Source organism: Delphinapterus leucas, chromosome 9, assembly GCF_059928025.1.
Source record: "Delphinapterus leucas isolate spDelLeu-1000000601 "Yukka" chromosome 9, BTC_Dleu_Yukka2, whole genome shotgun sequence".
Classification (NCBI taxonomy): domain Eukaryota; kingdom Metazoa; phylum Chordata; class Mammalia; order Artiodactyla; family Monodontidae; genus Delphinapterus; species Delphinapterus leucas.
This window is the reverse complement of record NC_143137.1, coordinates 5,283,947-5,294,396: the sequence shown is the minus strand read 5'-3', so window position 1 is coordinate 5,294,396 and position 10,450 is coordinate 5,283,947. Positions and strand designations below refer to the sequence as shown.

The window sequence follows — 10,450 nt, the reverse complement described above, 5'->3', positions numbered from 1 at the left end:
TAAGAAGTGCAACCAGAATGATCTACAACAGAAGTGCCTTTTCTGCCACTAAATTTCTGGGGTGGCAAGGCCTTAAGCATTAGAAATGCATGTTGTCACACCCTTAAGGCTGTCATAAAATCGATTGAGATAAAGTGTGTTATCTCCAGTTATTTGCCAAGCTCACTTCGTCCTGGTAGACCGTAAGGACTGCTCAACTCTTGGTCAACTCAATTCCTACTCCAGATAGGTGACCTGGGCTGGTGACCTCCCCAGAAAGACATTCTCAGAGAGCCTTGGTTGGTCCATTCAACTGTATTGAGCTCCTTTCTTGCTGCCAGTGTAGGTTCTGGCCTTGACACATTGCTTGGTTGGGTTCCTGAGTTTCTGATGTCCAGTCACTTGCCTGGGTGTCCTGGTCCAGCTCTCCAGGCCAGCCTCCCTGTTTGTTTCTGTTGGCCCTTCAGTTAATTGGAGACATTCCCTCTTCCCTACTTCTGATTTTGCCTTTTTCACGTCTGTTCCCTCCTATGGCTCTGGCCTACAGCTCTCCTGACACTTCTTGGCTTGCATGCCTTGTTGATAATCTGTGTTCGACATGACTCGAGAAGACTGTTTAGCTGGGATTGGGGGAGAGGTAACTAGGTTCAATATCCATCCTGTGTGGACACACTCCCAGGTGTCTAAAGTACTTCTATCGGGTTAGAGGGATGGCTGTTGCATTCACCCTGGTGAAGGCAGCTAGAAAAGTGAAAAATATATTTAATTCACAAAACGAAGAGAATGAGAAAATAAGGGAAGGAATACATTGAAAGGAGTAAAAAGGAGGAGGCTTAGGATAGAATCACTAAATCATAGCTTCTGCTGGAGAAGATATAAACTAGTTTTTTTACAGCAGAAAACAACTTGACTCATCCATTATGCTCATTTAATCAACAACTGAATGGTCATCTCAGGCCAGGTGTCCTTCTAGGTGCTGGGATGCAGCTGACAATGGGGCAGGTAAACATCCCTCCCTTCATGGAGCTTGTGTTCTTTGAAATAATATATACAACGTAAAGAAAAAAGAACCAGTTTATAATGTCATTATACCCATGTATTTGGCAAAGTACTCTATAAAATCTGTTGCTGGAAAGAGATGGGAAAAACCTGTGCCCAAACATTACAGGTGGCCAGGGTAACTTGACTGAGCTTTTAAAAGGTCAATCTGGCAGCACAAAGGAATTGCCACATGATTATATTCTGGGCCCATGTTTATACCTTAACTACTCTAGAAAGTAATAAAAGATTGATGGTAATAAACCTATGAATCCATTAAAATCAGAGTAAAATACGAAATAAAATTTCTGCAGCCGAAGGCAAAAAAGAGAATTGTAGTATAAATTCAGAGGATCTTCTTGTTTGGGAAGCATAAAGAAGGATGTAAATATCAGCTTTGCCAAAAGAAAAATGTTCTTTTTCTTAGAGCCATGGGCCTAATATTCAGTCTTAGTTTTGTAATGTAATTTAGTTCAGGTCCTAGATGGCATGAATAAGTCTTAGAAACGATGTAGAATGTTGCTTAAACAATCTCCTCTAGAATATTGTTTCAGCTGACTCTGGAATAGGAAACAAATCAGAATCAACATCCAAGTACTTGGTGTGATTGAAAGGAAACCCATACTTGCCCGTAGGTGGCAATTATGGTTTTGTATAGAAATTTTAAAATCTGATTTGTATTCTGGAGCTGTTTGAGAAAGTATCTGCTCACCTGCTCAAGGCTTTTCACACAACAGTTTTGGGTATGACCAAACACTTGGACAAGCCTTACATTAGCCAGAGAATTCTGTAAGGAAAGCATACTTTCAGGAATTTATCCTAAGACACACCGAGATGAAATAAAAACAAGAGCTAACAATTACTGAGCTCTCACTATGTTTCATACCCCCTGGTAATACTCTGCATAGATTATCTCATCTTATCCACACAACTTTACAAGATAGTTCCTATTGTTATTACCATATCATAAAACAGAAAACTAAGTTTAAAACTTGTCCAGGGTTAGCGTTGCCAGATTTAGCAAATAAAAGTACAGCATGCCCTGGTAAACTTGAATTTTGGATAAACAATAATGTCTTAGTAAAGTATATTCCACATATTCTATGGGACATGCTAGTGAATTTTTTTTTATCTGAAATTCAAATTTTAAGCTTCCTATATTTCCTCTGGCAACTGTACCTAGGGATAGATAGATGAACACAGCCCATAGACTAGCCTATGCCCAGCCTCAAAGACCCCGGGTTTAGATGCTACACTGCAAAAAGCATATTCATGTCATTCTTTCTGATGGTAAAAAATTGGAGCTAACCCAAAGCTTCAATTTCTGGAATGGTACGACTGTACATTAATTTGGTGGGACAGTATGAACCCATTTAAAATAACAGCTAGAAACAGATCTCCACACCCATCAGAATGGCAAATAAAATGTCTGACACCGTCAAGGGTCGGGTGAAGGTGGAGCAATGGCCGGTCTCCTGCACTGACTGCACCTTAGGACACTGATTTCAGACTTTGATGTGTACATAAATCACCTGGCCACGGCGGTAAAACGCATATTTTGATTACTTAAGTACGTCTGGCATGGGGCCTGCCGACTGAAAAAAAATGCATCACCTAAACGTTGAGAATTATGTTTTATTTGGCAGACAAAACCGAGGACTCAAGCCTGGGACGCAGCCTCTCAGGTAGCTCTGCGGGACTGCTCTGAAGAGGTAAGGTGGGGGAGACAGGATAGATAGGAGTTTTTGCAACGAAGATCAGATAGTCTGAACATCAAAGGTTACTGTTAAAGAAAATCAATCAAACGCAAGTTAAGGAATTTAGTGCTTTCCTATACATGGGAATTGCAAGAGCCAGGGCGTACTGAGATCATTTCTTTGCTCTGCACCCTAACCAACCAGAGCCAGGATCCTGTTCTTCCCCATCCTGAGTGCACCATTTGGGGGTGGCCACAGTGGCTGGGGGCTTGGCAGCGGACAGCCCGTTTCCACCCTGAGTTACCTCCGGGCGGGCGGGGGCTGTAATGGTGATGGCCCTATGGCTGCCAACATCCTTTGCTTACTGATAGGTGGCTGAAGAGTCAGGATTTCTAGCAAGCCCCCCGTGACCCCATGTGCCTTCCTGCGGCTGCTCTGCGGGCGCGCTGTACTTTCCCACCCTTACCACCAACCCGTGAGGTTTTATCACAGTTTCAGCCAAACCTTGACATTTTAACCTACAGTTCTTTTATCATAAGCGGGGTCGCACATCTTTCAATATGTTTAAGTCATTTGTCTTCAATGAGCCCATTTATGTAAGAGTTAAAAACGCGAAGGCCGCCCGCGACCGACCCCCGAGCCCACCCGCAGGCGCTGGGCCTCGGGAACGTGTGGAGCCCGGGAGCCGCGACGCGCCCGCAGCGGGCGGTGACGTCACGCGCGGGGCCGGGGCCGCCCGTCACGTGGCCCCGGCGGGCGCGCGCTCGGGCCGAGGCCGCGGCGCGGGCACTGGGCAAGCGCTGGGGGCGCTGGTGTGCCCGGTGCTGCGCCCGCTGCTGCGTTTTCTTGCCGGCAGCTCCGCCCGCTGCGGCGAATGCGGCTCGGACCCGGGCCGTGGCGGGAGCGAAGATGCCACAGCCCGAGTCCCGAAAGGCCGGGTTCCTGCGCTGCTGGCGTCGGGGTAAGTAGCGGATGGCCCGGCGGCGGCGTGTGAGCCTGCGCGGCCTCCGTCCGTCCCTTCAGCGCCTCAGGCGAGCGGCCGCGGCCCGAGCTCCCGGAGCGTCGGAGGCTTCGCCCCGGGCTGCCGCCCTCCGCGGGGTCTCTGGCCGCTGGCCCGGCGTCCGGGAGTGTGTGGGGCGTTGGCAGAGCCGACGTGGCCCTGGAGGCCGGGGGTGGGCCGTGGAGGCGCCCGGCTCGCGGGGGGCGGCCGCGGGCGGCGTGAGAAAGACCCGCTCCCCCGCCCCACGGCGCTTTTTGCTAAAATGCCCCAGAAAATGGTTGCAGCAATTTTCAAAACGTATAGAAACTAGAGCGAATTGAGTAACGCCTTCGCTGGTACCCTGCCCTCAGTTTCCACGGTATTCGGGCAGTGTTCACATTTCCTTAAAGGAATTTTCTTTTTTTTAATTGTTTTTTTAGTGGTTGGTTTGAGCCGCTCAGGATTTGAGCGGGTCCTTGCGTGGCGTTCTGTGGATGAGCATCTTCAGTTTCCCTTTTCTTTGCAAGGTATTTGTTGAAGAAATTGGGTTATTTGTCTTGCACAATTTCCCAGCCTCTTAAAGTACGTGCCGTTTGGATAAATATAAAAATATCAAGTCTCCACCCTCCAATACTGGTAGATTTCACCGTTTGAGTGATATTAATATGCCCATGATGGAAGAGCTTTGTGTGTTTTTATCATCGAAGAAGATTTGGTCCAGCATTCCTTTTTACTTCGTGCTAGGAAAGCTGTTGGTTGGTTGGTTGGTTTTCCAAATGTAAGATGAAATGATAACTTTGAAATGCATCTCATACTGCTGTGCGCCAATAAAATATTGTGATGCTACTCTCGTCCCCCAAACAAGAGTTTTAGGCCAGACTTTTTTTTTTTTTTTTTTTAACGACACTCAATTCTTAGCTGTTACCTAGATATCCTAGATATATACCGTATGTTAAGGTCTACTCTGCCTTGAGAAAAATCTAAACCAGAAAACCTCTCTCTACCCTTAATGTTATCAGTGGAGCTTTTCAAATTAAACGTCATGAAACAGTAGTCCACACCGCTCCTGCCTCCTCTTGACAATTTCTGTGCTGTTCTTTGCAATTTGAGTTCTATCTTCACTTTTCTTTTTTTTTTTTTTACTCTTTTATTATGGTGGTAAAATACACATACCGTGAAGTTGATTGTTCTAAGCATTTTTAAGTGTACAGCTCAGAGGTACTAAGTACATTCACAGTATTGTGTCACCATCACCGCTGTTTCCAAAAGTTTCTCCCTTACCCTAAACACAAACTCTTAAACCATTAAGCGTTAACTCCCCATTTCCCCTCCTCCCAGCCCTTTCTGTCTCTGAATTTGCTTATTCTAGAGGCCTCACAGAATTGGAATCGTACAGTATTTGCCCTTTTGTGTTTGGCTTATTTCATCTGATGTGTTCAAGGTTCATCCATGCCGTAGTATCTCTCAGACTCCATTCTTGGGTATGGCTGGCTAATACTCTGCCGAGTGGCTGTAGCACAGTTTGTTTATCCATTCATCCGTTGATGGACACTAGGTTGCTGCTGTTTTTTGGCTGCTGTGAATAACACTGCTGTGAACATGTGTTTACATGTGCCTGGGTGAGTCTAACTGGCCTCCCTGGCTCTAGATTTTTTCTTTTTTCCTCTGTCCCAAACCATTTTACACACTGTTCCTAGAATTTTCTTCCTAAGGTGTATTTGCTTAAAGACATGAGTTAGCTTCCTTTTGCATGCAGAACAAGTTAATTCTCATCCTCAGGGTCATAGCCCCAGCCTGTCCTCATAGAATTAATCACCTTCCAGTAGCCTTAACCAGCTGTGTGTATTCATTATAGCCAACCTTCCTACTTGGTATTCTGTTTGGAAAACTAAAACCAAACACATGTTGCAGTTTCTCAAGACTTCAGCTTTCCGCTTGAGATATTTCAGTTTTTGGCCATTGAAGTCTTAAAGTCAAACTTAAATCTTAACTTCTATAAGGCATTTCCTTCAAGTTTTTCATATAAAATTAATTTGGCCCTGGTACTTATTTGTATATACTGTCGTTTATTTATATCTTTATTATGGAATTTTTTAGAGTTTGCTTTAGGATATACCCAGTTTTTCACTTGATTTATTATTTCTTTAGGATTTTTATTCTTAGAGAAAGTGGGATTACTGACCAAAGTGTATAAAGGTTTTTCCGGCTCCTATGCCATTGTTAAACTGCTTTTTAAAAGGGCCCTGCAATTTATAACTTTCATCACTGATAACTGTATGTGCTTCAGTGAGTACTGAAAATGTTGCTAGTTTGAATTAGAAAATAGTACCTTATTTTTATTTGCATGTCTTTACTAATTATTGAGACTGAAGACTTTTTCCTGTGTATTTCCAAGTTCATCCAGGTTGTTTCATTTATCAATACAGCTGACCTTGAACAACACAGATTTGAACTGCACAGGTCCATTTATACGCAGATTTTTTGGTCAACAGTAAATACTACAGTACAACAAGATCTGCGATTGGTCAGATCCTCTGATATGGAAGGCCTACTGTATAAGCAGATTTTCAACTGCGTGGAGGGTTGTTGTTCCTCCCTGCCGTATTGTTCAAGGGTCAGCTGTAGTTGGAAAAATGCTATATGTAGAGTCCCAGCCCCAGCATTACAGAACAGAACAGAGTTTCTCAAACTTGGCATTGTTGACATTTTGAGCCAGATAATTCCTCACTGCTGGGGACTGTCCTCTGCATTGTAGGATGTTTAGCAGCATCCCTGGCCTCTGCCCACCACATGTTAGTAGGATCCCCCAATCTGTGACAACCAAAAATATTTCTGGACATTACCAAAAGACCCCGCTGGTGTCCCGGTTTTCCCAGACATTGCCAAATATCTCAGGCTCTGGCTGAGAGCCACTGGAGTATAGAGAGTGGACTTAGAGCTAGGAGACTAACTTCACTGGTACAATTCACCCTTCTGGTACTCTGCATCTATACACAGCCTACAACGTGCATTTCCATGTGAACATCCTGTTATCTACAGACTAAATTGTAAAGTTGATCTCCTGTGAATCTTCTGTTAAATAATAAGGAGGAAGCAGAAGTGAGGAGAAAATACTTAATATATACAAATACACACAAAACCCGTAAGGACAGACTACTAGAATCTGTGTCCTGTGACTCCATGGACAAGAATCAGTGGAGAACTTAGTCATGTAAGCACATTATAACCCCTAGAAACCAACATATATACAGAACCCAAAACGGTAGTGTAAAGGTCAAAGGAGCGTTTGTTTGTTGGGTTACATCTACACACACACACACACACACACACACACACACATACACATATATATACACAACCCCATTTATATATAAACACATTTATATATATATACACTTATATATATTTAAAAGGTTTACTACGGAAAATTTCAGACATGATGAAAATTAATAGATTTTAAATAACCTATAATGCTCAATCTTTTTTCATCTGTAATCCCTATGACTATGAACTCATTGATATTTATCTTATACTTTGGGTTATAATGCAATACCACAATTTTTGCTCAAATTGTTTTAGCTATGGCCATTGTAAGCTCTTTCAGTTGGTTCCATCTGTTCCTTTGACATACCCCCATCATTGTGGGTTTTTTCTTTTTTTTTTTGTGGTACTTCCTTACTTTCTGGCACTACAAGGTACTTCAGGCTCATCTTGTATATTTCCTTTCCCCGTCCTAGGGTCAGTCATTTTTTCAAGGAGCTTTGGTTCTTTTTATTGGAGAATGCTGTTAGAAACCAAGATTTGGGGGGCTTCACTGGTGGCGCAGTGATTAAGAATCCGCCTGCCAGTTCGGGGGACATGGGTTCGAGGCCTGGTCCGGCAAGATCCCACATGCCGTGGAGCAACTAAGCCCATGTGCCACAACTACTGAGCCTACGCTCTAGGGCTGGCGAGCCACAATTACTGAGCCCACATGCCACAACTACCAAAGCCTGTGCACCTAGAGCCCATGCTCTGCAACAAGAGAAGCCACTGTGATGAGAAGCCCGCGCACCACAAAGAAGAGTAACCCTGCTCGCTGCAACTAGAGAAGGCCCACGCCCAGCAACGAAGACCCAACACAGCCAAAAATAAATAAATAAATAAAATTTATTAAAAAGTACCCCAAGATTTGGGCACTAGGTATGCTTGTTGTCACTTGGGGTGTCATTCTTCTAGGCCCTCTCATCTGACAAGCAAGGAAATATATATGTACATATATGGAAATATATGTGTAACCATCTGTATCTAAATCTAACATGTTAAGCTAAACTTGGGTTCATACTCATGTCTTGAACTCTAATCCATTTTAATGCTATGAATTTCCTTCTCATCACTACTTTTGCTGCATCCCACAAATTGTAATAAGCTGTATTTTCATTTAGTTCAAAATATTTTAAAATTTCTCTTGAGACTTTAATTTCCAGATATCTGGGTTTTGGTTTTTTTTTTTTTAACCTTTCTGTTACTGATTTCTAGTTTAATTCCACTGTGTCTAAGAACATACTTTGTATGGTTTCTGTTCCTTTAAATCTGTTCAAGTGTGTTTTATGGCCCAGAATATGGTCTACATTGGTGAATGTGGGCTAGAGAAGAATATGTATTCAGCTGTTGTTGGATAGAGTTTTCTTTAAATGTCAGTTAGATCAGGTTGATTGATGTGCTGCTCAGGTCATCTATTTCCTTATTGATTTTCTGTCTGCTCGATCTGTCAACTACTGACAGCGTTGTTGAAGTCTTTAACTATAAGAGTGGATTTATCTCCTCTCTTCATTTTTCTCAGGTTTTGCTTCATGTGTTTTGATACCCTCTCCTTCGTTAGGTGTAAACAAGTACAAGATTGTTATGTCTTCTTGGAGAATTGACCTCTTTATTATCATATAATGACCCTCTTTATCCCTAATTACCCGACAAAGTCTGCTTTGTCTGAAGTTAATATAGTTACTTCAGCTTTCTTTTGGTTAGTGTTAGCATGGTATAGCTTTCCATCCTTTACTTTTAACATATATAAATTTTTATACTTAAAGTTTGTTGCTTGTAGACAACTTATAGTTGGATCTTGTTTTGTCCACTGTGACTCTCTCTCTTTTGATATTGTATTCTTTAGACCATTCACATTTGAAGTGATTATTGATATAGTTGAGTAAATATCTTCCATGTTTGTAACTGTTTTGTATTCATTGCTTTTTTCTGTTTCCTTTTAATTGAGCATTCTATATGATTCAACTCCATCTCCTCTCTTAGAATGTATTAGTTTTCTGTTGCTGCAATAACAAAAGAACACAAACTCAGTGGTGTAAAACAACACAATTTCTTTTACCATTCTGTAGGCCAGAGGTTTGAAATGGGTCTCAGTGGGCTAAGCTCAAGGTGTGGGCAAGGCTATGTTACTTTCTGGAGGCTCTAAGGGAGAATCAATTTCCTTGCCCTTTTAAATTTCTAGAAGCCACCCACAGTCCTTGACTCGAGGCCTTCTTCCTCTCTCTTTGAAGCCAGCAGTAGTGGGCCCAGTAGATTGCATCATTCTTATCTCCTCTTTTGTCTCCCTCTTCCATACTTAAGGACTCTGTGATTACATCCGGCCCACCTGCATAATCCCGAATAATCTCTGTATTTTAAGGTCAGGTGATTAGCAACCTTATTCTGTCTGCTGCCTTAATCTGAGGATTAGAATGTGGATATTCCTGGGGGGCTACTATTCTGCCTACCACATAGCATATCATTATACGTATTTAAAAATTTTTTTGGTGATTGCCCTGGAGTTTACAGTATGCATTTTAAATTAACCTGTATCTGCCTTAAAGTAACACCATATTGCTTCATGTGTCATATAGATACCTTGTTAATAGCATAACCCCAATTTGTGCCTCCCACCGCTGTGACCTTGCTGTCACTCATTCACTTACCAGTTTGCTATGATCATCTAATACATTGTTACTATTATTACTTTAAACAAATGGCTGTTTTTTAGGTCAGTTAAGAATAAAAAGATAAAGGATTTTATCTTCATTTTATTTATTCCTTCTCTGATGCTCTTCTTTATGTAGATCCAGGTTTCTGACCTGTATCATTTTCCTTCTGCTTGAAGAATTTTTTTTTTTTATCATTTCTTGCAGGACAGGTCTACTGGTGATGAATTCCTCAGTTTTTTTGGTCCGAAAAAGCCTTTATTTCTCCTTCACTTTTGAATTATAATATCGAGGGATATGGAATTCTAAAGTGATGGTGGGGTTTCTTCCTTACTTTAAATATTTCACTCTGCTCTCTTCTTGCTTGCATGATTTCTGATGAGAAGTCCACTGTAATTCTTACTCTTTCCTCTGTAGTTAAGGTGTTTTTCACTCTCTAACTTCTTTGAAGATTTTTTGTCTTTTGATTTTCTGAATATGGTATACCTACATGAGGGTTTTTGAGGGTATTTAATCTGTTTGGTGTTCTCTCAGCTTCCTGGGGTCTGTCATTAATTTTGGAAAGTTCTTGGCCATTATTATTTAAAATATTTCTTCTATTTCCTTTTCTTTTTCTTCTCCTTCTGATATTCTAATAATGGGTATATGTTATACTTTCTGAAATTGTCCCACAGCTTTTGGATGTCCTGTTTTTTCCATTCTTTTTCCTCTTTGCATTTCAGTTTGCAAAGTGTCTGTTGACCTATATTCAAGCTCACTGCTTCTTTCTTTGGCTGTATGGAGTTTCTGATGAGCCCGTGGAAAGGACT

The 10,450-nt window shown here is 41.9% G+C and overlaps 1 protein-coding gene across 2 annotated transcripts in view; it reads left to right on the top strand.

Moving 5' to 3' along the window:
- Window positions 1-3,485: 3,485 nt before the first annotated feature.
- Window positions 3,486-10,450, top strand: part of GALNT11 (polypeptide N-acetylgalactosaminyltransferase 11) — a 54,666-nt gene continuing 47,701 nt past the window's right edge. The window contains exon 1 of one of the 2 annotated variants that reach the window (XM_089917180.1): window positions 3,486-3,675. The gene's annotated coding sequence lies outside the window, so the exon portion shown is untranslated. The remainder of the gene's footprint in view (window positions 3,676-10,450) is intronic. The other variant, XM_022577254.3, reaches the window with a different exon arrangement.